Source organism: Ambystoma mexicanum, chromosome 1q, assembly GCF_040938575.1.
Source record: "Ambystoma mexicanum isolate Mex_15411 chromosome 1q, UKY_AmexF1_1, whole genome shotgun sequence".
NCBI classification, from domain to species: Eukaryota; Metazoa; Chordata; class Amphibia; order Caudata; family Ambystomatidae; genus Ambystoma; species Ambystoma mexicanum.
In genome coordinates, this window is record NC_090922.1 from 592,335,873 (window position 1) to 592,357,283 (window position 21,411).

The 21,411-nt window shown below is 54.6% G+C and overlaps 23 non-coding genes across 23 annotated transcripts; all 23 read left to right on the forward strand.

The window, feature by feature from the left end:
- The first annotated feature begins 625 nt into the window (after nucleotides 1–625).
- LOC138563722 (U5 spliceosomal RNA) lies at nucleotides 626–741 on the forward strand. The gene has a single exon (XR_011299699.1). It is a non-coding gene; the product is annotated as a U5 spliceosomal RNA (small nuclear RNA).
- A 776-nt stretch (nucleotides 742–1,517) lies between these two features.
- LOC138563723 (U5 spliceosomal RNA) lies at nucleotides 1,518–1,633 on the forward strand. The gene has a single exon (XR_011299700.1). It is a non-coding gene; the product is annotated as a U5 spliceosomal RNA (small nuclear RNA).
- Nucleotides 1,634–2,438: 805 nt separating this feature from the next.
- Nucleotides 2,439–2,554, forward strand: LOC138563724 (U5 spliceosomal RNA). The gene has a single exon (XR_011299701.1). It is a non-coding gene; the product is annotated as a U5 spliceosomal RNA (small nuclear RNA).
- Nucleotides 2,555–3,330: 776 nt separating this feature from the next.
- LOC138565036 (U5 spliceosomal RNA) lies at nucleotides 3,331–3,446 on the forward strand. Its single transcript, XR_011300957.1, has one exon. It is a non-coding gene; the product is annotated as a U5 spliceosomal RNA (small nuclear RNA).
- A 799-nt stretch (nucleotides 3,447–4,245) lies between these two features.
- LOC138563725 (U5 spliceosomal RNA) lies at nucleotides 4,246–4,361 on the forward strand. The gene has a single exon (XR_011299702.1). It is a non-coding gene; the product is annotated as a U5 spliceosomal RNA (small nuclear RNA).
- A 776-nt stretch (nucleotides 4,362–5,137) lies between these two features.
- LOC138565037 (U5 spliceosomal RNA) lies at nucleotides 5,138–5,253 on the forward strand. Its single transcript, XR_011300958.1, has one exon. It is a non-coding gene; the product is annotated as a U5 spliceosomal RNA (small nuclear RNA).
- A 799-nt stretch (nucleotides 5,254–6,052) lies between these two features.
- Nucleotides 6,053–6,168, forward strand: LOC138563726 (U5 spliceosomal RNA). The gene has a single exon (XR_011299703.1). It is a non-coding gene; the product is annotated as a U5 spliceosomal RNA (small nuclear RNA).
- Nucleotides 6,169–6,960: 792 nt separating this feature from the next.
- Nucleotides 6,961–7,076, forward strand: LOC138563727 (U5 spliceosomal RNA). Its single transcript, XR_011299705.1, has one exon. It is a non-coding gene; the product is annotated as a U5 spliceosomal RNA (small nuclear RNA).
- Nucleotides 7,077–7,852: 776 nt separating this feature from the next.
- Nucleotides 7,853–7,968, forward strand: LOC138565038 (U5 spliceosomal RNA). Its single transcript, XR_011300959.1, has one exon. It is a non-coding gene; the product is annotated as a U5 spliceosomal RNA (small nuclear RNA).
- A 799-nt stretch (nucleotides 7,969–8,767) lies between these two features.
- LOC138563728 (U5 spliceosomal RNA) lies at nucleotides 8,768–8,883 on the forward strand. The gene has a single exon (XR_011299706.1). It is a non-coding gene; the product is annotated as a U5 spliceosomal RNA (small nuclear RNA).
- Nucleotides 8,884–9,659: 776 nt separating this feature from the next.
- LOC138563729 (U5 spliceosomal RNA) lies at nucleotides 9,660–9,775 on the forward strand. The gene has a single exon (XR_011299707.1). It is a non-coding gene; the product is annotated as a U5 spliceosomal RNA (small nuclear RNA).
- Nucleotides 9,776–10,580: 805 nt separating this feature from the next.
- On the forward strand, nucleotides 10,581–10,696 carry LOC138563730 (U5 spliceosomal RNA). Its single transcript, XR_011299708.1, has one exon. It is a non-coding gene; the product is annotated as a U5 spliceosomal RNA (small nuclear RNA).
- Nucleotides 10,697–11,472: 776 nt separating this feature from the next.
- LOC138563731 (U5 spliceosomal RNA) lies at nucleotides 11,473–11,588 on the forward strand. Its single transcript, XR_011299709.1, has one exon. It is a non-coding gene; the product is annotated as a U5 spliceosomal RNA (small nuclear RNA).
- A 792-nt stretch (nucleotides 11,589–12,380) lies between these two features.
- LOC138563734 (U5 spliceosomal RNA) lies at nucleotides 12,381–12,496 on the forward strand. Its single transcript, XR_011299711.1, has one exon. It is a non-coding gene; the product is annotated as a U5 spliceosomal RNA (small nuclear RNA).
- A 776-nt stretch (nucleotides 12,497–13,272) lies between these two features.
- LOC138563735 (U5 spliceosomal RNA) lies at nucleotides 13,273–13,388 on the forward strand. Its single transcript, XR_011299712.1, has one exon. It is a non-coding gene; the product is annotated as a U5 spliceosomal RNA (small nuclear RNA).
- An 805-nt stretch (nucleotides 13,389–14,193) lies between these two features.
- Nucleotides 14,194–14,309, forward strand: LOC138563736 (U5 spliceosomal RNA). Its single transcript, XR_011299713.1, has one exon. It is a non-coding gene; the product is annotated as a U5 spliceosomal RNA (small nuclear RNA).
- Nucleotides 14,310–15,085: 776 nt separating this feature from the next.
- LOC138563737 (U5 spliceosomal RNA) lies at nucleotides 15,086–15,201 on the forward strand. The gene has a single exon (XR_011299714.1). It is a non-coding gene; the product is annotated as a U5 spliceosomal RNA (small nuclear RNA).
- A 776-nt stretch (nucleotides 15,202–15,977) lies between these two features.
- Nucleotides 15,978–16,093, forward strand: LOC138565040 (U5 spliceosomal RNA). The gene has a single exon (XR_011300961.1). It is a non-coding gene; the product is annotated as a U5 spliceosomal RNA (small nuclear RNA).
- Nucleotides 16,094–16,892: 799 nt separating this feature from the next.
- LOC138563738 (U5 spliceosomal RNA) lies at nucleotides 16,893–17,008 on the forward strand. The gene has a single exon (XR_011299716.1). It is a non-coding gene; the product is annotated as a U5 spliceosomal RNA (small nuclear RNA).
- A 792-nt stretch (nucleotides 17,009–17,800) lies between these two features.
- LOC138563739 (U5 spliceosomal RNA) lies at nucleotides 17,801–17,916 on the forward strand. The gene has a single exon (XR_011299717.1). It is a non-coding gene; the product is annotated as a U5 spliceosomal RNA (small nuclear RNA).
- A 776-nt stretch (nucleotides 17,917–18,692) lies between these two features.
- On the forward strand, nucleotides 18,693–18,808 carry LOC138563740 (U5 spliceosomal RNA). The gene has a single exon (XR_011299718.1). It is a non-coding gene; the product is annotated as a U5 spliceosomal RNA (small nuclear RNA).
- Nucleotides 18,809–19,613: 805 nt separating this feature from the next.
- On the forward strand, nucleotides 19,614–19,729 carry LOC138563741 (U5 spliceosomal RNA). The gene has a single exon (XR_011299719.1). It is a non-coding gene; the product is annotated as a U5 spliceosomal RNA (small nuclear RNA).
- Nucleotides 19,730–20,505: 776 nt separating this feature from the next.
- LOC138565041 (U5 spliceosomal RNA) lies at nucleotides 20,506–20,621 on the forward strand. The gene has a single exon (XR_011300962.1). It is a non-coding gene; the product is annotated as a U5 spliceosomal RNA (small nuclear RNA).
- Nucleotides 20,622–21,411: the final 790 nt, after the last annotated feature.

Below are 21,411 nucleotides of genomic sequence, written 5' to 3' on the forward strand. Positions count from 1 at the left end.
AATGCTTGCTGCTGTTGCCACCTGCTGGTGAGCCAGCAGAGGCTGGCTCCAAGCTAGCATCCAGGAGGATATGGCCCCAGTGGGCAGGGGTTTGGGCCCGGGACGAACGCCTGACAAACGCCGTCCTTTGCCCGGCGGGCTTTGCCCTGGCGGGCAAAAGAACCTGGCAGCCCAGGAGGCCCAGCACCCGTGCAAGACAGGGTGAGGGCGGAAAATGACCCCTGTGTCCTGAGAAAGGAGAGAGCGGGCTGCTTTTTCAACATCCTGGGGGAGGAGCCCCATCTCTGGGGCCCAAAAGAAAATCTCACGCCTGCCTCCCAGAAGCCCTAGACCTTATGTAAACGAGGGGAGTCCTCAGGCAAAGGCAGACTCTGCCTGCCTTTTGGCCAATGTCACATGGCCTGCGGTCTGGAGAAATTTGCATACCCACAATCCCCTGCCAGGTTTCATGACTTTGGATGGGATTGCTTGCAAATAAAGTCATTCTGCCACGGGTTCGGAGCCCGATAGCATTCTCCATTCGCTTCATCTCAAAAAGCGTCATCGTGTGCACTGCTTCACTAAGTCACCCTGAGCTAGTGAGGTGTTGCATTTTTTGCGGCCGCAGTCGGGGCCACTAGAGCGCATACTCTGGTTTCTCTTCAAACCGAATAAATCTTTCGCCTTTTACTAAAGATTTCCGTGGAGAGGAACATTAAAGAGTTTCACTCAATTTTTTGAAGCCCTGCCAAGTGCAGGGTTACCTATGCTGGTTAAAAAAAAAAAGAAACAGAGCAAATGAAAGCGCAAAGCCTGCTTTTCAGCTGTTGGCTTGCACCCCCCAGCTGTCAGTCAGCCTTTGCAGGGGTCCTCGCAGCACAGCCAGGCTGATGCTTTGCAGTGGTAGCCAGAGGGGGGAGCCTTTAGCTAATGCTTGCTGCTGTCGCCACCTGCTGGTGAGCCAGCAGAGGCTGGCTCCAAGCTAGCATCCAGGAGGATATGGCCCCAGTGGGCAGGGGTTTGGGCCCGGGCCCCGATCGGCTGACGAACGCCTGACAAACGCCGTTCTTTGCCCGCTGGCAGCCCAGGAGGCCCAGCACCCGTGCAAGACAGGGTGAGGGCGGAAAATGATCCCTGTGTCCTGAGAAAGGAGAGAGCGGGCTGCTTCTTCAACATCCTGGGGGAGGAGCCCCATCTCTGGGGCCCAAAAGAAAATCTCACGCCTGCCTCCCAGAAGCCCTAGACCTTATGTAAACGAGGGGAGTCCTCAGGCAAAGGCAGACTCTGCCTGCCTTTTGGCCAATGTCACATGGCCTGCGGTCTGGAGAAATTTGCATACCCACAATCCCCTGCCAGGTTTCATGACTTTGGATGGGATTGCTTGCAAATAAAGTCATTCTGCCACGGGTTCGGAGCCCGATAGCATTCTCCATTCGCTTCATCTCAAAAAGCGTCATCGTGTGCACTGCTTCACTAAGTCACCCTGAGCTAGTGAGGTGTTGCATTTTTTGCGGCCGCAGTCGGGGCCACTAGAGCGCATACTCTGGTTTCTCTTCAAACCGAATAAATCTTTCGCCTTTTACTAAAGATTTCCGTGGAGAGGAACATTAAAGAGTTTCACTCAATTTTTTGAAGCCCTGCCAAGTGCAGGGTTACCTATGCTGGTTAAAAAAAAAAAGAAACAGAGCAAATGAAAGCGCAAAGCCTGCTTTTCAGCTGTTGGCTTGCACCCCCCAGCTGTCAGTCAGCCTTTGCAGGGGTCCTCGCAGCACAGCCAGGCTGATGCCTTGCAGTGGTAGCCAGAGGGGGGAGCCTTTAGCTAATGCTTGCTGCTGTTGCCACCTGCTGGTGAGCCAGCAGAGGCTGGCTCCAAGCTAGCATCCAGGAGGATATGGCCCCAGTGGGCAGGGGTTTGGGCCCGGGCCCCGATCGGCTGACGAACGCCTGACAAACGCCGTCCTTTGCCCGGCGGGCTTTGCCCTGGCGGGCAAAAGAACCTGGCAGCCCAGGAGGCCCAGCACCCGTGCAAGACAGGGTGAGGGCGGAAAATGACCCCTGTGTCCTGAGAAAGGAGAGAGCGGGCTGCTTTTTCAACATCCTGGGGGAGGAGCCCCATCTCTGGGGCCCAAAAGAAAATCTCACGCCTGCCTCCCAGAAGCCCTAGACCTTATGTAAACGAGGGGAGTCCTCAGGCAAAGGCAGACTCTGCCTGCCTTTTGGCCAATGTCACATGGCCTGCGGTCTGGAGAAATTTGCATACCCACAATCCCCTGCCAGGTTTCATGACTTTGGATGGGATTGCTTGCAAATAAAGTCATTCTGCCACGGGTTCGGAGCCCGATAGCATTCTCCATTCGCTTCATCTCAAAAAGCGTCATCGTGTGCACTGCTTCACTAAGTCACCCTGAGCTAGTGAGGTGTTGCATTTTTTGCGGCCGCAGTCGGGGCCACTAGAGCGCATACTCTGGTTTCTCTTCAAACCGAATAAATCTTTCGCCTTTTACTAAAGATTTCCGTGGAGAGGAACATTAAAGAGTTTCACTCAATTTTTTGAAGCCCTGCCAAGTGCAGGGTTACCTATGCTGGTTAAAAAAAAAAAGAAACAGAGCAAATGAAAGCGCAAAGCCTGCTTTTCAGCTGTTGGCTTGCACCCCCCAGCTGTCAGTCAGCCTTTGCAGGGGTCCTTGCAGCACAGCCAGGCTGATGCCTTGCAGTGGTAGCCAGAGGGGGGAGCCTTTAGCTAATGCTTGCTGCTGTCGCCACCTGCTGGTGAGCCAGCAGAGGCTGGCTCCAAGCTAGCATCCAGGAGGATATGGCCCCAGTGGGCAGGGGTTTGGGCCCGGGCCCCGATCGGCTGACGAACGCCTGACAAACGCCGTCCTTTGCCCGCTGGCAGCCCAGGAGGCCCAGCACCCGTGCAAGACAGGGTGAGGGCGGAAAATGACCCCTGTGTCCTGAGAAAGGAGAGAGCGGGCTGCTTCTTCAACATCCTGGGGGAGGAGCCCCATCTCTGGGGCCCAAAAGAAAATCTCACGCCTGCCTCCCAGAAGCCCTAGACCTTATGTAAACGAGGGGAGTCCTCAAGCAAAAGCAGACTCTGCCTGCCTTTTGGCCAATGTTACATGGCCTGCGGTCTGGAGAAATTTGCATACCCACAATCCCCTGCCAGGTTTCATGACTTTGGATGGGATTGCTTGCAAATAAAGTCATTCTGCCACGGGTTCGGAGCCCGATGGCATTCTCCATTCGCTTCATCTCAAAAAGCGTCATCGTGTGCACTGCTTCACTAAGTCACCCTGAGCTAGTGAGGTGTTGCATTTTTTGCGGCCGCAGTCGGGGCCACTAGAGCGCATACTCTGGTTTCTCTTCAAACCGAATAAATCTTTCGCCTTTTACTAAAGATTTCCGTGGAGAGGAACATTAAAGAGTTTCACTCAATGTTTTGAAGCCCTGCCAAGTGCAGGGTTACCTATGCTGGTTAAAAAGAAACAGAGCAAATGAAAGCGCAAAGCCTGCTTTTCAGCTGTTGGCTTGCACCCCCCAGCTGTCAGTCAGCCTTTGCAGGGGTCCTCGCAGCACAGCCAGGCTGATGCCTTGCAGTGGTAGCCAGAGGGGGGAGCCTTTAGCTAATGCTTGCTGCTGTCGCCACCTGCTGGTGAGCCAGCAGAGGCTGGCTCCAAGCTAGCATCCAGGAGGATATGGCCCCAGTGGGCAGGGGTTTGGGCCCGGGCCCCGATCGCCTGACAAACGCCTGACAAACGCCGTCCTTTGCCCGGCGGGCTTTGCCCTGGCGGGCAAAAGAACCTGGCAGCCCAGGAGGCCCAGCACCCGTGCAAGACAGGGTGAGGGCGGAAAATGACCCCTGTGTCCTGAGAAAGGAGAGAGCGGGCTGCTTTTTCAACATCCTGGGGGAGGAGCCCCATCTCTGGGGCCCAAAAGAAAATCTCACGCCTGCCTCCCAGAAGCCCTAGACCTTATGTAAACGAGGGGAGTCCTCAGGCAAAGGCAGACTCTGCCTGCCTTTTGGCCAATGTCACATGGCCTGCGGTCTGGAGAAATTTGCATACCCACAATCCCCTGCCAGGTTTCATGACTTTGGATGGGATTGCTTGCAAATAAAGTCATTCTGCCATGGGTTCGGAGCCCGATAGCATTCTCCATTCGCTTCATCTCAAAAAGCGTCATCGTGTGCACTGCTTCACTAAGTCACCCTGAGCTAGTGAGGTGTTGCATTTTTTGCGGCCGCAGTCGGGGCCACTAGAGCGCATACTCTGGTTTCTCTTCAAACCGAATAAATCTTTCGCCTTTTACTAAAGATTTCCGTGGAGAGGAACATTAAAGAGTTTCACTCAATTTTTTGAAGCCCTGCCAAGTGCAGGGTTACCTATGCTGGTTAAAAAAAAAAAGAAACAGAGCAAATGAAAGCGCAAAGCCTGCTTTTCAGCTGTTGGCTTGCACCCCCCAGCTGTCAGTCAGCCTTTGCAGGGGTCCTTGCAGCACAGCCAGGCTGATGCCTTGCAGTGGTAGCCAGAGGGGGGAGCCTTTAGCTAATGCTTGCTGCTGTCGCCACCTGCTGGTGAGCCAGCAGAGGCTGGCTCCAAGCTAGCATCCAGGAGGATATGGCCCCAGTGGGCAGGGGTTTGGGCCCGGGCCCCGATCGGCTGACGAACGCCTGACAAACGCCGTCCTTTGCCCGCTGGCAGCCCAGGAGGCCCAGCACCCGTGCAAGACAGGGTGAGGGCGGAAAATGACCCCTGTGTCCTGAGAAAGGAGAGAGCGGGCTGCTTCTTCAACATCCTGGGGGAGGAGCCCCATCTCTGGGGCCCAAAAGAAAATCTCACGCCTGCCTCCCAGAAGCCCTAGACCTTATGTAAACGAGGGGAGTCCTCAAGCAAAAGCAGACTCTGCCTGCCTTTTGGCCAATGTTACATGGCCTGCGGTCTGGAGAAATTTGCATACCCACAATCCCCTGCCAGGTTTCATGACTTTGGATGGGATTGCTTGCAAATAAAGTCATTCTGCCACGGGTTCGGAGCCCGATGGCATTCTCCATTCGCTTCATCTCAAAAAGCGTCATCGTGTGCACTGCTTCACTAAGTCACCCTGAGCTAGTGAGGTGTTGCATTTTTTGCGGCCGCAGTCGGGGCCACTAGAGCGCATACTCTGGTTTCTCTTCAAACCGAATAAATCTTTCGCCTTTTACTAAAGATTTCCGTGGAGAGGAACATTAAAGAGTTTCACTCAATGTTTTGAAGCCCTGCCAAGTGCAGGGTTACCTATGCTGGTTAAAAAGAAACAGAGCAAATGAAAGCGCAAAGCCTGCTTTTCAGCTGTTGGCTTGCACCCCCCAGCTGTCAGTCAGCCTTTGCAGGGGTCCTCGCAGCACAGCCAGGCTGATGCCTTGCAGTGGTAGCCAGAGGGGGGAGCCTTTAGCTAATGCTTGCTGCTGTCGCCACCTGCTGGTGAGCCAGCAGAGGCTGGCTCCAAGCTAGCATCCAGGAGGATATGGCCCCAGTGGGCAGGGGTTTGGGCCCGGGCCCCGATCGCCTGACAAACGCCTGACAAACGCCGTCCTTTGCCCGGCGGGCTTTGCCCTGGCGGGCAAAAGAACCTGGCAGCCCAGGAGGCCCAGCACCCGTGCAAGACAGGGTGAGGGCGGAAAATGACCCCTGTGTCCTGAGAAAGGAGAGAGCGGGCTGCTTTTTCAACATCCTGGGGGAGGAGCCCCATCTCTGGGGCCCAAAAGAAAATCTCACGCCTGCCTCCCAGAAGCCCTAGACCTTATGTAAACGAGGGGAGTCCTCAGGCAAAGGCAGACTCTGCCTGCCTTTTGGCCAATGTCACATGGCCTGCGGTCTGGAGAAATTTGCATACCCACAATCCCCTGCCAGGTTTCATGACTTTGGATGGGATTGCTTGCAAATAAAGTCATTCTGCCATGGGTTCGGAGCCCGATAGCATTCTCCATTCGCTTCATCTCAAAAAGCGTCATCGTGTGCACTGCTTCACTAAGTCACCCTGAGCTAGTGAGGTGTTGCATTTTTTGCGGCCGCAGTCGGGGCCACTAGAGCGCATACTCTGGTTTCTCTTCAAACCGAATAAATCTTTCGCCTTTTACTAAAGATTTCCGTGGAGAGGAACATTAAAGAGTTTCACTCAATTTTTTGAAGCCCTGCCAAGTGCAGGGTTACCTATGCTGGTTAAAAAAAAAAAGAAACAGAGCAAATAAAAGCGCAAAGCCTGCTTTTCAGCTGTTGGCTTGCACCCCCCAGCTGTCAGTCAGCCTTTGCAGGGGTCCTCGCAGCACAGCCAGGCTGATGCCTTGCAGTGGTAGCCAGAGGGGGGAGCCTTTAGCTAATGCTTGCTGCTGTTGCCACCTGCTGGTGAGCCAGCAGAGGCTGGCTCCAAGCTAGCATCCAGGAGGATATGGCCCCAGTGGGCAGGGGTTTGGGCCCGGGACGAACGCCTGACAAACGCCGTCCTTTGCCCGGCGGGCTTTGCCCTGGCGGGCAAAAGAACCTGGCAGCCCAGGAGGCCCAGCACCCGTGCAAGACAGGGTGAGGGCGGAAAATGACCCCTGTGTCCTGAGAAAGGAGAGAGCGGGCTGCTTTTTCAACATCCTGGGGGAGGAGCCCCATCTCTGGGGCCCAAAAGAAAATCTCACGCCTGCCTCCCAGAAGCCCTAGACCTTATGTAAACGAGGGGAGTCCTCAGGCAAAGGCAGACTCTGCCTGCCTTTTGGCCAATGTCACATGGCCTGCGGTCTGGAGAAATTTGCATACCCACAATCCCCTGCCAGGTTTCATGACTTTGGATGGGATTGCTTGCAAATAAAGTCATTCTGCCACGGGTTCGGAGCCCGATAGCATTCTCCATTCGCTTCATCTCAAAAAGCGTCATCGTGTGCACTGCTTCACTAAGTCACCCTGAGCTAGTGAGGTGTTGCATTTTTTGCGGCCGCAGTCGGGGCCACTAGAGCGCATACTCTGGTTTCTCTTCAAACCGAATAAATCTTTCGCCTTTTACTAAAGATTTCCGTGGAGAGGAACATTAAAGAGTTTCACTCAATTTTTTGAAGCCCTGCCAAGTGCAGGGTTACCTATGCTGGTTAAAAAAAAAAAGAAACAGAGCAAATGAAAGCGCAAAGCCTGCTTTTCAGCTGTTGGCTTGCACCCCCCAGCTGTCAGTCAGCCTTTGCAGGGGTCCTTGCAGCACAGCCAGGCTGATGCCTTGCAGTGGTAGCCAGAGGGGGGAGCCTTTAGCTAATGCTTGCTGCTGTCGCCACCTGCTGGTGAGCCAGCAGAGGCTGGCTCCAAGCTAGCATCCAGGAGGATATGGCCCCAGTGGGCAGGGGTTTGGGCCCGGGCCCCGATCGGCTGACGAACGCCTGACAAACGCCGTCCTTTGCCCGCTGGCAGCCCAGGAGGCCCAGCACCCGTGCAAGACAGGGTGAGGGCGGAAAATGACCCCTGTGTCCTGAGAAAGGAGAGAGCGGGCTGCTTCTTCAACATCCTGGGGGAGGAGCCCCATCTCTGGGGCCCAAAAGAAAATCTCACGCCTGCCTCCCAGAAGCCCTAGACCTTATGTAAACGAGGGGAGTCCTCAAGCAAAAGCAGACTCTGCCTGCCTTTTGGCCAATGTTACATGGCCTGCGGTCTGGAGAAATTTGCATACCCACAATCCCCTGCCAGGTTTCATGACTTTGGATGGGATTGCTTGCAAATAAAGTCATTCTGCCACGGGTTCGGAGCCCGATGGCATTCTCCATTCGCTTCATCTCAAAAAGCGTCATCGTGTGCACTGCTTCACTAAGTCACCCTGAGCTAGTGAGGTGTTGCATTTTTTGCGGCCGCAGTCGGGGCCACTAGAGCGCATACTCTGGTTTCTCTTCAAACCGAATAAATCTTTCGCCTTTTACTAAAGATTTCCGTGGAGAGGAACATTAAAGAGTTTCACTCAATGTTTTGAAGCCCTGCCAAGTGCAGGGTTACCTATGCTGGTTAAAAAGAAACAGAGCAAATGAAAGCGCAAAGCCTGCTTTTCAGCTGTTGGCTTGCACCCCCCAGCTGTCAGTCAGCCTTTGCAGGGGTCCTCGCAGCACAGCCAGGCTGATGCCTTGCAGTGGTAGCCAGAGGGGGGAGCCTTTAGCTAATGCTTGCTGCTGTCGCCACCTGCTGGTGAGCCAGCAGAGGCTGGCTCCAAGCTAGCATCCAGGAGGATATGGCCCCAGTGGGCAGGGGTTTGGGCCCGGGCCCCGATCGCCTGACAAACGCCTGACAAACGCCGTCCTTTGCCCGGCGGGCTTTGCCCTGGCGGGCAAAAGAACCTGGCAGCCCAGGAGGCCCAGCACCCGTGCAAGACAGGGTGAGGGCGGAAAATGACCCCTGTGTCCTGAGAAAGGAGAGAGCGGGCTGCTTTTTCAACATCCTGGGGGAGGAGCCCCATCTCTGGGGCCCAAAAGAAAATCTCACGCCTGCCTCCCAGAAGCCCTAGACCTTATGTAAACGAGGGGAGTCCTCAGGCAAAGGCAGACTCTGCCTGCCTTTTGGCCAATGTCACATGGCCTGCGGTCTGGAGAAATTTGCATACCCACAATCCCCTGCCAGGTTTCATGACTTTGGATGGGATTGCTTGCAAATAAAGTCATTCTGCCACGGGTTCGGAGCCCGATAGCATTCTCCATTCGCTTCATCTCAAAAAGCGTCATCGTGTGCACTGCTTCACTAAGTCACCCTGAGCTAGTGAGGTGTTGCATTTTTTGCGGCCGCAGTCGGGGCCACTAGAGCGCATACTCTGGTTTCTCTTCAAACCGAATAAATCTTTCGCCTTTTACTAAAGATTTCCGTGGAGAGGAACATTAAAGAGTTTCACTCAATTTTTTGAAGCCCTGCCAAGTGCAGGGTTACCTATGCTGGTTAAAAAAAAAAAGAAACAGAGCAAATGAAAGCGCAAAGCCTGCTTTTCAGCTGTTGGCTTGCACCCCCCAGCTGTCAGTCAGCCTTTGCAGGGGTCCTCGCAGCACAGCCAGGCTGATGCTTTGCAGTGGTAGCCAGAGGGGGGAGCCTTTAGCTAATGCTTGCTGCTGTCGCCACCTGCTGGTGAGCCAGCAGAGGCTGGCTCCAAGCTAGCATCCAGGAGGATATGGCCCCAGTGGGCAGGGGTTTGGGCCCGGGCCCCGATCGGCTGACGAACGCCTGACAAACGCCGTTCTTTGCCCGCTGGCAGCCCAGGAGGCCCAGCACCCGTGCAAGACAGGGTGAGGGCGGAAAATGATCCCTGTGTCCTGAGAAAGGAGAGAGCGGGCTGCTTCTTCAACATCCTGGGGGAGGAGCCCCATCTCTGGGGCCCAAAAGAAAATCTCACGCCTGCCTCCCAGAAGCCCTAGACCTTATGTAAACGAGGGGAGTCCTCAGGCAAAGGCAGACTCTGCCTGCCTTTTGGCCAATGTCACATGGCCTGCGGTCTGGAGAAATTTGCATACCCACAATCCCCTGCCAGGTTTCATGACTTTGGATGGGATTGCTTGCAAATAAAGTCATTCTGCCACGGGTTCGGAGCCCGATAGCATTCTCCATTCGCTTCATCTCAAAAAGCGTCATCGTGTGCACTGCTTCACTAAGTCACCCTGAGCTAGTGAGGTGTTGCATTTTTTGCGGCCGCAGTCGGGGCCACTAGAGCGCATACTCTGGTTTCTCTTCAAACCGAATAAATCTTTCGCCTTTTACTAAAGATTTCCGTGGAGAGGAACATTAAAGAGTTTCACTCAATTTTTTGAAGCCCTGCCAAGTGCAGGGTTACCTATGCTGGTTAAAAAAAAAAAGAAACAGAGCAAATGAAAGCGCAAAGCCTGCTTTTCAGCTGTTGGCTTGCACCCCCCAGCTGTCAGTCAGCCTTTGCAGGGGTCCTCGCAGCACAGCCAGGCTGATGCCTTGCAGTGGTAGCCAGAGGGGGGAGCCTTTAGCTAATGCTTGCTGCTGTTGCCACCTGCTGGTGAGCCAGCAGAGGCTGGCTCCAAGCTAGCATCCAGGAGGATATGGCCCCAGTGGGCAGGGGTTTGGGCCCGGGCCCCGATCGGCTGACGAACGCCTGACAAACGCCGTCCTTTGCCCGGCGGGCTTTGCCCTGGCGGGCAAAAGAACCTGGCAGCCCAGGAGGCCCAGCACCCGTGCAAGACAGGGTGAGGGCGGAAAATGACCCCTGTGTCCTGAGAAAGGAGAGAGCGGGCTGCTTTTTCAACATCCTGGGGGAGGAGCCCCATCTCTGGGGCCCAAAAGAAAATCTCACGCCTGCCTCCCAGAAGCCCTAGACCTTATGTAAACGAGGGGAGTCCTCAGGCAAAGGCAGACTCTGCCTGCCTTTTGGCCAATGTCACATGGCCTGCGGTCTGGAGAAATTTGCATACCCACAATCCCCTGCCAGGTTTCATGACTTTGGATGGGATTGCTTGCAAATAAAGTCATTCTGCCACGGGTTCGGAGCCCGATAGCATTCTCCATTCGCTTCATCTCAAAAAGCGTCATCGTGTGCACTGCTTCACTAAGTCACCCTGAGCTAGTGAGGTGTTGCATTTTTTGCGGCCGCAGTCGGGGCCACTAGAGCGCATACTCTGGTTTCTCTTCAAACCGAATAAATCTTTCGCCTTTTACTAAAGATTTCCGTGGAGAGGAACATTAAAGAGTTTCACTCAATTTTTTGAAGCCCTGCCAAGTGCAGGGTTACCTATGCTGGTTAAAAAAAAAAAGAAACAGAGCAAATGAAAGCGCAAAGCCTGCTTTTCAGCTGTTGGCTTGCACCCCCCAGCTGTCAGTCAGCCTTTGCAGGGGTCCTCGCAGCACAGCCAGGCTGATGCTTTGCAGTGGTAGCCAGAGGGGGGAGCCTTTAGCTAATGCTTGCTGCTGTCGCCACCTGCTGGTGAGCCAGCAGAGGCTGGCTCCAAGCTAGCATCCAGGAGGATATGGCCCCAGTGGGCAGGGGTTTGGGCCCGGGCCCCGATCGGCTGACGAACGCCTGACAAACGCCGTTCTTTGCCCGCTGGCAGCCCAGGAGGCCCAGCACCCGTGCAAGACAGGGTGAGGGCGGAAAATGATCCCTGTGTCCTGAGAAAGGAGAGAGCGGGCTGCTTCTTCAACATCCTGGGGGAGGAGCCCCATCTCTGGGGCCCAAAAGAAAATCTCACGCCTGCCTCCCAGAAGCCCTAGACCTTATGTAAACGAGGGGAGTCCTCAGGCAAAGGCAGACTCTGCCTGCCTTTTGGCCAATGTCACATGGCCTGCGGTCTGGAGAAATTTGCATACCCACAATCCCCTGCCAGGTTTCATGACTTTGGATGGGATTGCTTGCAAATAAAGTCATTCTGCCATGGGTTCGGAGCCCGATAGCATTCTCCATTCGCTTCATCTCAAAAAGCGTCATCGTGTGCACTGCTTCACTAAGTCACCCTGAGCTAGTGAGGTGTTGCATTTTTTGCGGCCGCAGTCGGGGCCACTAGAGCGCATACTCTGGTTTCTCTTCAAACCGAATAAATCTTTCGCCTTTTACTAAAGATTTCCGTGGAGAGGAACATTAAAGAGTTTCACTCAATTTTTTGAAGCCCTGCCAAGTGCAGGGTTACCTATGCTGGTTAAAAAAAAAAAGAAACAGAGCAAATAAAAGCGCAAAGCCTGCTTTTCAGCTGTTGGCTTGCACCCCCCAGCTGTCAGTCAGCCTTTGCAGGGGTCCTCGCAGCACAGCCAGGCTGATGCCTTGCAGTGGTAGCCAGAGGGGGGAGCCTTTAGCTAATGCTTGCTGCTGTTGCCACCTGCTGGTGAGCCAGCAGAGGCTGGCTCCAAGCTAGCATCCAGGAGGATATGGCCCCAGTGGGCAGGGGTTTGGGCCCGGGACGAACGCCTGACAAACGCCGTCCTTTGCCCGGCGGGCTTTGCCCTGGCGGGCAAAAGAACCTGGCAGCCCAGGAGGCCCAGCACCCGTGCAAGACAGGGTGAGGGCGGAAAATGACCCCTGTGTCCTGAGAAAGGAGAGAGCGGGCTGCTTTTTCAACATCCTGGGGGAGGAGCCCCATCTCTGGGGCCCAAAAGAAAATCTCACGCCTGCCTCCCAGAAGCCCTAGACCTTATGTAAACGAGGGGAGTCCTCAGGCAAAGGCAGACTCTGCCTGCCTTTTGGCCAATGTCACATGGCCTGCGGTCTGGAGAAATTTGCATACCCACAATCCCCTGCCAGGTTTCATGACTTTGGATGGGATTGCTTGCAAATAAAGTCATTCTGCCACGGGTTCGGAGCCCGATAGCATTCTCCATTCGCTTCATCTCAAAAAGCGTCATCGTGTGCACTGCTTCACTAAGTCACCCTGAGCTAGTGAGGTGTTGCATTTTTTGCGGCCGCAGTCGGGGCCACTAGAGCGCATACTCTGGTTTCTCTTCAAACCGAATAAATCTTTCGCCTTTTACTAAAGATTTCCGTGGAGAGGAACATTAAAGAGTTTCACTCAATTTTTTGAAGCCCTGCCAAGTGCAGGGTTACCTATGCTGGTTAAAAAAAAAAAGAAACAGAGCAAATGAAAGCGCAAAGCCTGCTTTTCAGCTGTTGGCTTGCACCCCCCAGCTGTCAGTCAGCCTTTGCAGGGGTCCTCGCAGCACAGCCAGGCTGATGCTTTGCAGTGGTAGCCAGAGGGGGGAGCCTTTAGCTAATGCTTGCTGCTGTCGCCACCTGCTGGTGAGCCAGCAGAGGCTGGCTCCAAGCTAGCATCCAGGAGGATATGGCCCCAGTGGGCAGGGGTTTGGGCCCGGGCCCCGATCGGCTGACGAACGCCTGACAAACGCCGTTCTTTGCCCGCTGGCAGCCCAGGAGGCCCAGCACCCGTGCAAGACAGGGTGAGGGCGGAAAATGATCCCTGTGTCCTGAGAAAGGAGAGAGCGGGCTGCTTCTTCAACATCCTGGGGGAGGAGCCCCATCTCTGGGGCCCAAAAGAAAATCTCACGCCTGCCTCCCAGAAGCCCTAGACCTTATGTAAACGAGGGGAGTCCTCAGGCAAAGGCAGACTCTGCCTGCCTTTTGGCCAATGTCACATGGCCTGCGGTCTGGAGAAATTTGCATACCCACAATCCCCTGCCAGGTTTCATGACTTTGGATGGGATTGCTTGCAAATAAAGTCATTCTGCCACGGGTTCGGAGCCCGATAGCATTCTCCATTCGCTTCATCTCAAAAAGCGTCATCGTGTGCACTGCTTCACTAAGTCACCCTGAGCTAGTGAGGTGTTGCATTTTTTGCGGCCGCAGTCGGGGCCACTAGAGCGCATACTCTGGTTTCTCTTCAAACCGAATAAATCTTTCGCCTTTTACTAAAGATTTCCGTGGAGAGGAACATTAAAGAGTTTCACTCAATTTTTTGAAGCCCTGCCAAGTGCAGGGTTACCTATGCTGGTTAAAAAAAAAAAGAAACAGAGCAAATGAAAGCGCAAAGCCTGCTTTTCAGCTGTTGGCTTGCACCCCCCAGCTGTCAGTCAGCCTTTGCAGGGGTCCTCGCAGCACAGCCAGGCTGATGCCTTGCAGTGGTAGCCAGAGGGGGGAGCCTTTAGCTAATGCTTGCTGCTGTTGCCACCTGCTGGTGAGCCAGCAGAGGCTGGCTCCAAGCTAGCATCCAGGAGGATATGGCCCCAGTGGGCAGGGGTTTGGGCCCGGGCCCCGATCGGCTGACGAACGCCTGACAAACGCCGTCCTTTGCCCGGCGGGCTTTGCCCTGGCGGGCAAAAGAACCTGGCAGCCCAGGAGGCCCAGCACCCGTGCAAGACAGGGTGAGGGCGGAAAATGACCCCTGTGTCCTGAGAAAGGAGAGAGCGGGCTGCTTTTTCAACATCCTGGGGGAGGAGCCCCATCTATGGGGCCCAAAAGAAAATCTCACGCCTGCCTCCCAGAAGCCCTAGACCTTATGTAAACGAGGGGAGTCCTCAGGCAAAGGCAGACTCTGCCTGCCTTTTGGCCAATGTCACATGGCCTGCGGTCTGGAGAAATTTGCATACCCACAATCCCCTGCCAGGTTTCATGACTTTGGATGGGATTGCTTGCAAATAAAGTCATTCTGCCACGGGTTCGGAGCCCGATAGCATTCTCCATTCGCTTCATCTCAAAAAGCGTCATCGTGTGCACTGCTTCACTAAGTCACCCTGAGCTAGTGAGGTGTTGCATTTTTTGCGGCCGCAGTCGGGGCCACTAGAGCGCATACTCTGGTTTCTCTTCAAACCGAATAAATCTTTCGCCTTTTACTAAAGATTTCCGTGGAGAGGAACATTAAAGAGTTTCACTCAATTTTTTGAAGCCCTGCCAAGTGCAGGGTTACCTATGCTGGTTAAAAAAAAAAAGAAACAGAGCAAATGAAAGCGCAAAGCCTGCTTTTCAGCTGTTGGCTTGCACCCCCCAGCTGTCAGTCAGCCTTTGCAGGGGTCGTCGCAGCACAGCCAGGCTGATGCTTTGCAGTGGTAGCCAGAGGGGGGAGCCTTTAGCTAATGCTTGCTGCTGTCGCCACCTGCTGGTGAGCCAGCAGAGGCTGGCTCCAAGCTAGCATCCAGGAGGATATGGCCCCAGTGGGCAGGGGTTTGGGCCCGGGCCCCGATCGGCTGACGAACGCCTGACAAACGCCGTTCTTTGCCCGCTGGCAGCCCAGGAGGCCCAGCACCCGTGCAAGACAGGGTGAGGGCGGAAAATGATCCCTGTGTCCTGAGAAAGGAGAGAGCGGGCTGCTTCTTCAACATCCTGGGGGAGGAGCCCCATCTCTGGGGCCCAAAAGAAAATCTCACGCCTGCCTCCCAGAAGCCCTAGACCTTATGTAAACGAGGGGAGTCCTCAGGCAAAGGCAGACTCTGCCTGCCTTTTGGCCAATGTCACATGGCCTGCGGTCTGGAGAAATTTGCATACCCACAATCCCCTGCCAGGTTTCATGACTTTGGATGGGATTGCTTGCAAATAAAGTCATTCTGCCACGGGTTCGGAGCCCGATAGCATTCTCCATTCGCTTCATCTCAAAAAGCGTCATCGTGTGCACTGCTTCACTAAGTCACCCTGAGCTAGTGAGGTGTTGCATTTTTTGCGGCCGCAGTCGGGGCCACTAGAGCGCATACTCTGGTTTCTCTTCAAACCGAATAAATCTTTCGCCTTTTACTAAAGATTTCCGTGGAGAGGAACATTAAAGAGTTTCACTCAATTTTTTGAAGCCCTGCCAAGTGCAGGGTTACCTATGCTGGTTAAAAAAAAAAAGAAACAGAGCAAATGAAAGCGCAAAGCCTGCTTTTCAGCTGTTGGCTTGCACCCCCCAGCTGTCAGTCAGCCTTTGCAGGGGTCCTTGCAGCACAGCCAGGCTGATGCCTTGCAGTGGTAGCCAGAGGGGGGAGCCTTTAGCTAATGCTTGCTGCTGTCGCCACCTGCTGGTGAGCCAGCAGAGGCTGGCTCCAAGCTAGCATCCAGGAGGATATGGCCCCAGTGGGCAGGGGTTTGGGCCCGGGCCCCGATCGGCTGACGAACGCCTGACAAACGCCGTCCTTTGCCCGCTGGCAGCCCAGGAGGCCCAGCACCCGTGCAAGACAGGGTGAGGGCGGAAAATGACCCCTGTGTCCTGAGAAAGGAGAGAGCGGGCTGCTTCTTCAACATCCTGGGGGAGGAGCCCCATCTCTGGGGCCCAAAAGAAAATCTCACGCCTGCCTCCCAGAAGCCCTAGACCTTATGTAAACGAGGGGAGTCCTCAAGCAAAAGCAGACTCTGCCTGCCTTTTGGCCAATGTTACATGGCCTGCGGTCTGGAGAAATTTGCATACCCACAATCCCCTGCCAGGTTTCATGACTTTGGATGGGATTGCTTGCAAATAAAGTCATTCTGCCACGGGTTCGGAGCCCGATGGCATTCTCCATTCGCTTCATCTCAAAAAGCGTCATCGTGTGCACTGCTTCACTAAGTCACCCTGAGCTAGTGAGGTGTTGCATTTTTTGCGGCCGCAGTCGGGGCCACTAGAGCGCATACTCTGGTTTCTCTTCAAACCGAATAAATCTTTCGCCTTTTACTAAAGATTTCCGTGGAGAGGAACATTAAAGAGTTTCACTCAATGTTTTGAAGCCCTGCCAAGTGCAGGGTTACCTATGCTGGTTAAAAAGAAACAGAGCAAATGAAAGCGCAAAGCCTGCTTTTCAGCTGTTGGCTTGCACCCCCCAGCTGTCAGTCAGCCTTTGCAGGGGTCCTCGCAGCACAGCCAGGCTGATGCCTTGCAGTGGTAGCCAGAGGGGGGAGCCTTTAGCTAATGCTTGCTGCTGTCGCCACCTGCTGGTGAGCCAGCAGAGGCTGGCTCCAAGCTAGCATCCAGGAGGATATGGCCCCAGTGGGCAGGGGTTTGGGCCCGGGCCCCGATCGCCTGACAAACGCCTGACAAACGCCGTCCTTTGCCCGGCGGGCTTTGCCCTGGCGGGCAAAAGAACCTGGCAGCCCAGGAGGCCCAGCACCCGTGCAAGACAGGGTGAGGGCGGAAAATGACCCCTGTGTCCTGAGAAAGGAGAGAGCGGGCTGCTTTTTCAACATCCTGGGGGAGGAGCCCCATCTCTGGGGCCCAAAAGAAAATCTCACGCCTGCCTCCCAGAAGCCCTAGACCTTATGTAAACGAGGGGAGTCCTCAGGCAAAGGCAGACTCTGCCTGCCTTTTGGCCAATGTCACATGGCCTGCGGTCTGGAGAAATTTGCATACCCACAATCCCCTGCCAGGTTTCATGACTTTGGATGGGATTGCTTGCAAATAAAGTCATTCTGCCATGGGTTCGGAGCCCGATAGCATTCTCCATTCGCTTCATCTCAAAAAGCGTCATCGTGTGCACTGCTTCACTAAGTCACCCTGAGCTAGTGAGGTGTTGCATTTTTTGCGGCCGCAGTCGGGGCCACTAGAGCGCATACTCTGGTTTCTCTTCAAACCGAATAAATCTTTCGCCTTTTACTAAAGATTTCCGTGGAGAGGAACATTAAAGAGTTTCACTCAATTTTTTGAAGCCCTGCCAAGTGCAGGGTTACCTATGCTGGTTAAAAAAAAAAAGAAACAGAGCAAATAAAAGCGCAAAGCCTGCTTTTCAGCTGTTGGCTTGCACCCCCCAGCTGTCAGTCAGCCTTTGCAGGGGTCCTCGCAGCACAGCCAGGCTGATGCCTTGCAGTGGTAGCCAGAGGGGGGAGCCTTTAGCTAATGCTTGCTGCTGTTGCCACCTGCTGGTGAGCCAGCAGAGGCTGGCTCCAAGCTAGCATCCAGGAGGATATGGCCCCAGTGGGCAGGGGTTTGGGCCCGGGACGAACGCCTGACAAACGCCGTCCTTTGCCCGGCGGGCTTTGCCCTGGCGGGCAAAAGAACCTGGCAGCCCAGGAGGCCCAGCACCCGTGCAAGACAGGGTGAGGGCGGAAAATGACCCCTGTGTCCTGAGAAAGGAGAGAGCGGGCTGCTTTTTCAACATCCTGGGGGAGGAGCCCCATCTCTGGGGCCCAAAAGAAAATCTCACGCCTGCCTCCCAGAAGCCCTAGACCTTATGTAAACGAGGGGAGTCCTCAGGCAAAGGCAGACTCTGCCTGCCTTTTGGCCAATGTCACATGGCCTGCGGTCTGGAGAAATTTGCATACCCACAATCCCCTGCCAGGTTTCATGACTTTGGATGGGATTGCTTGCAAATAAAGTCATTCTGCCACGGGTTCGGAGCCCGATAGCATTCTCCATTCGCTTCATCTCAAAAAGCGTCATCGTGTGCACTGCTTCACTAAGTCACCCTGAGCTAGTGAGGTGTTGCATTTTTTGCGGCCGCAGTCGGGGCCACTAGAGCGCATACTCTGGTTTCTCTTCAAACCGAATAAATCTTTCGCCTTTTACTAAAGATTTCCGTGGAGAGGAACATTAAAGAGTTTCACTCAATTTTTTGAAGCCCTGCCAAGTGCAGGGTTACCTATGCTGGTTAAAAAAAAAAAGAAACAGAGCAAATGAAAGCGCAAAGCCTGCTTTTCAGCTGTTGGCTTGCACCCCCCAGCTGTCAGTCAGCCTTTGCAGGGGTCCTCGCAGCACAGCCAGGCTGATGCTTTGCAGTGGTAGCCAGAGGGGGGAGCCTTTAGCTAATGCTTGCTGCTGTCGCCACCTGCTGGTGAGCCAGCAGAGGCTGGCTCCAAGCTAGCATCCAGGAGGATATGGCCCCAGTGGGCAGGGGTTTGGGCCCGGGCCCCGATCGGCTGACGAACGCCTGACAAACGCCGTTCTTTGCCCGCTGGCAGCCCAGGAGGCCCAGCACCCGTGCAAGACAGGGTGAGGGCGGAAAATGATCCCTGTGTCCTGAGAAAGGAGAGAGCGGGCTGCTTCTTCAACATCCTGGGGGAGGAGCCCCATCTCTGGGGCCCAAAAGAAAATCTCACGCCTGCCTCCCAGAAGCCCTAGACCTTATGTAAACGAGGGGAGTCCTCAGGCAAAGGCAGACTCTGCCTGCCTTTTGGCCAATGTCACATGGCCTGCGGTCTGGAGAAATTTGCATACCCACAATCCCCTGCCAGGTTTCATGACTTTGGATGGGATTGCTTGCAAATAAAGTCATTCTGCCACGGGTTCGGAGCCCGATAGCATTCTCCATTCGCTTCATCTCAAAAAGCGTCATCGTGTGCACTGCTTCACTAAGTCACCCTGAGCTAGTGAGGTGTTGCATTTTTTGCGGCCGCAGTCGGGGCCACTAGAGCGCATACTCTGGTTTCTCTTCAAACCGAATAAATCTTTCGCCTTTTACTAAAGATTTCCGTGGAGAGGAACATTAAAGAGTTTCACTCAATTTTTTGAAGCCCTGCCAAGTGCAGGGTTACCTATGCTGGTTAAAAAAAAAAAGAAACAGAGCAAATAAAAGCGCAAAGCCTGCTTTTCAGCTGTTGGCTTGCACCCCCCAGCTGTCAGTCAGCCTTTGCAGGGGTCCTCGCAGCACAGCCAGGCTGATGCCTTGCAGTGGTAGCCAGAGGGGGGAGCCTTTAGCTAATGCTTGCTGCTGTTGCCACCTGCTGGTGAGCCAGCAGAGGCTGGCTCCAAGCTAGCATCCAGGAGGATATGGCCCCAGTGGGCAGGGGTTTGGGCCCGGGCCCCGATCGGCTGACGAACGCCTGACAAACGCCGTCCTTTGCCCGGCGGGCTTTGCCCTGGCGGGCAAAAGAACCTGGCAGCCCAGGAGGCCCAGCACCCGTGCAAGACAGGGTGAGGGCGGAAAATGACCCCTGTGTCCTGAGAAAGGAGAGAGCGGGCTGCTTTTTCAACATCCTGGGGGAGGAGCCCCATCTCTGGGGCCCAAAAGAAAATCTCACGCCTGCCTCCCAGAAGCCCTAGACCTTATGTAAACGAGGGGAGTCCTCAGGCAAAGGCAGACTCTGCCTGCCTTTTGGCCAATGTCACATGGCCTGCGGTCTGGAGAAATTTGCATACCCACAATCCCCTGCCAGGTTTCATGACTTTGGATGGGATTGCTTGCAAATAAAGTCATTCTGCCACGGGTTCGGAGCCCGATAGCATTCTCCATTCGCTTCATCTCAAAAAGCGTCATCGTGTGCACTGCTTCACTAAGTCACCCTGAGCTAGTGAGGTGTTGCATTTTTTGCGGCCGCAGTCGGGGCCACTAGAGCGCATACTCTGGTTTCTCTTCAAACCGAATAAATCTTTCGCCTTTTACTAAAGATTTCCGTGGAGAGGAACATTAAAGAGTTTCACTCAATTTTTTGAAGCCCTGCCAAGTGCAGGGTTACCTATGCTGGTTAAAAAAAAAAAGAAACAGAGCAAATGAAAGCGCAAAGCCTGCTTTTCAGCTGTTGGCTTGCACCCCCCAGCTGTCAGTCAGCCTTTGCAGGGGTCCTTGCAGCACAGCCAGGCTGATGCCTTGCAGTGGTAGCCAGAGGGGGGAGCCTTTAGCTAATGCTTGCTGCTGTCGCCACCTGCTGGTGAGCCAGCAGAGGCTGGCTCCAAGCTAGCATCCAGGAGGATATGGCCCCAGTGGGCAGGGGTTTGGGCCCGGGCCCCGATCGGCTGACGAACGCCTGACAAACGCCGTCCTTTGCCCGCTGGCAGCCCAGGAGGCCCAGCACCCGTGCAAGACAGGGTGAGGGCGGAAAATGACCCCTGTGTCCTGAGAAAGGAGAGAGCGGGCTGCTTCTTCAACATCCTGGGGGAGGAGCCCCATCTCTGGGGCCCAAAAGAAAATCTCACGCCTGCCTCCCAGAAGCCCTAGACCTTATGTAAACGAGGGGAGTCCTCAAGCAAAAGCAGACTCTGCCTGCCTTTTGGCCAATGTTACATGGCCTGCGGTCTGGAGAAATTTGCATACCCACAATCCCCTGCCAGGTTTCATGACTTTGGATGGGATTGCTTGCAAATAAAGTCATTCTGCCACGGGTTCGGAGCCCGATGGCATTCTCCATTCGCTTCATCTCAAAAAGCGTCATCGTGTGCACTGCTTCACTAAGTCACCCTGAGCTAGTGAGGTGTTGCATTTTTTGCGGCCGCAGTCGGGGCCACTAGAGCGCATACTCTGGTTTCTCTTCAAACCGAATAAATCTTTCGCCTTTTACTAAAGATTTCCGTGGAGAGGAACATTAAAGAGTTTCACTCAATGTTTTGAAGCCCTGCCAAGTGCAGGGTTACCTATGCTGGTTAAAAAGAAACAGAGCAAATGAAAGCGCAAAGCCTGCTTTTCAGCTGTTGGCTTGCACCCCCCAGCTGTCAGTCAGCCTTTGCAGGGGTCCTCGCAGCACAGCCAGGCTGATGCCTTGCAGTGGTAGCCAGAGGGGGGAGCCTTTAGCTAATGCTTGCTGCTGTCGCCACCTGCTGGTGAGCCAGCAGAGGCTGGCTCCAAGCTAGCATCCAGGAGGATATGGCCCCAGTGGGCAGGGGTTTGGGCCCGGGCCCCGATCGCCTGACAAACGCCTGACAAACGCCGTCCTTTGCCCGGCGGGCTTTGCCCTGGCGGGCAAAAGAACCTGGCAGCCCAGGAGGCCCAGCACCCGTGCAAGACAGGGTGAGGGCGGAAAATGACCCCTGTGTCCTGAGAAAGGAGAGAGCGGGCTGCTTTTTCAACATCCTGGGGGAGGAGCCCCATCTCTGGGGCCCAAAAGAAAATCTCACGCCTGCCTCCCAGAAGCCCTAGACCTTATGTAAACGAGGGGAGTCCTCAGGCAAAGGCAGACTCTGCCTGCCTTTTGGCCAATGTCACATGGCCTGCGGTCTGGAGAAATTTGCATACCCACAATCCCCTGCCAGGTTTCATGACTTTGGATGGGATTGCTTGCAAATAAAGTCATTCTGCCACGGGTTCGGAGCCCGATAGCATTCTCCATTCGCTTCATCTCAAAAAGCGTCATCGTGTGCACTGCTTCACTAAGTCACCCTGAGCTAGTGAGGTGTTGCATTTTTTGCGGCCGCAGTCGGGGCCA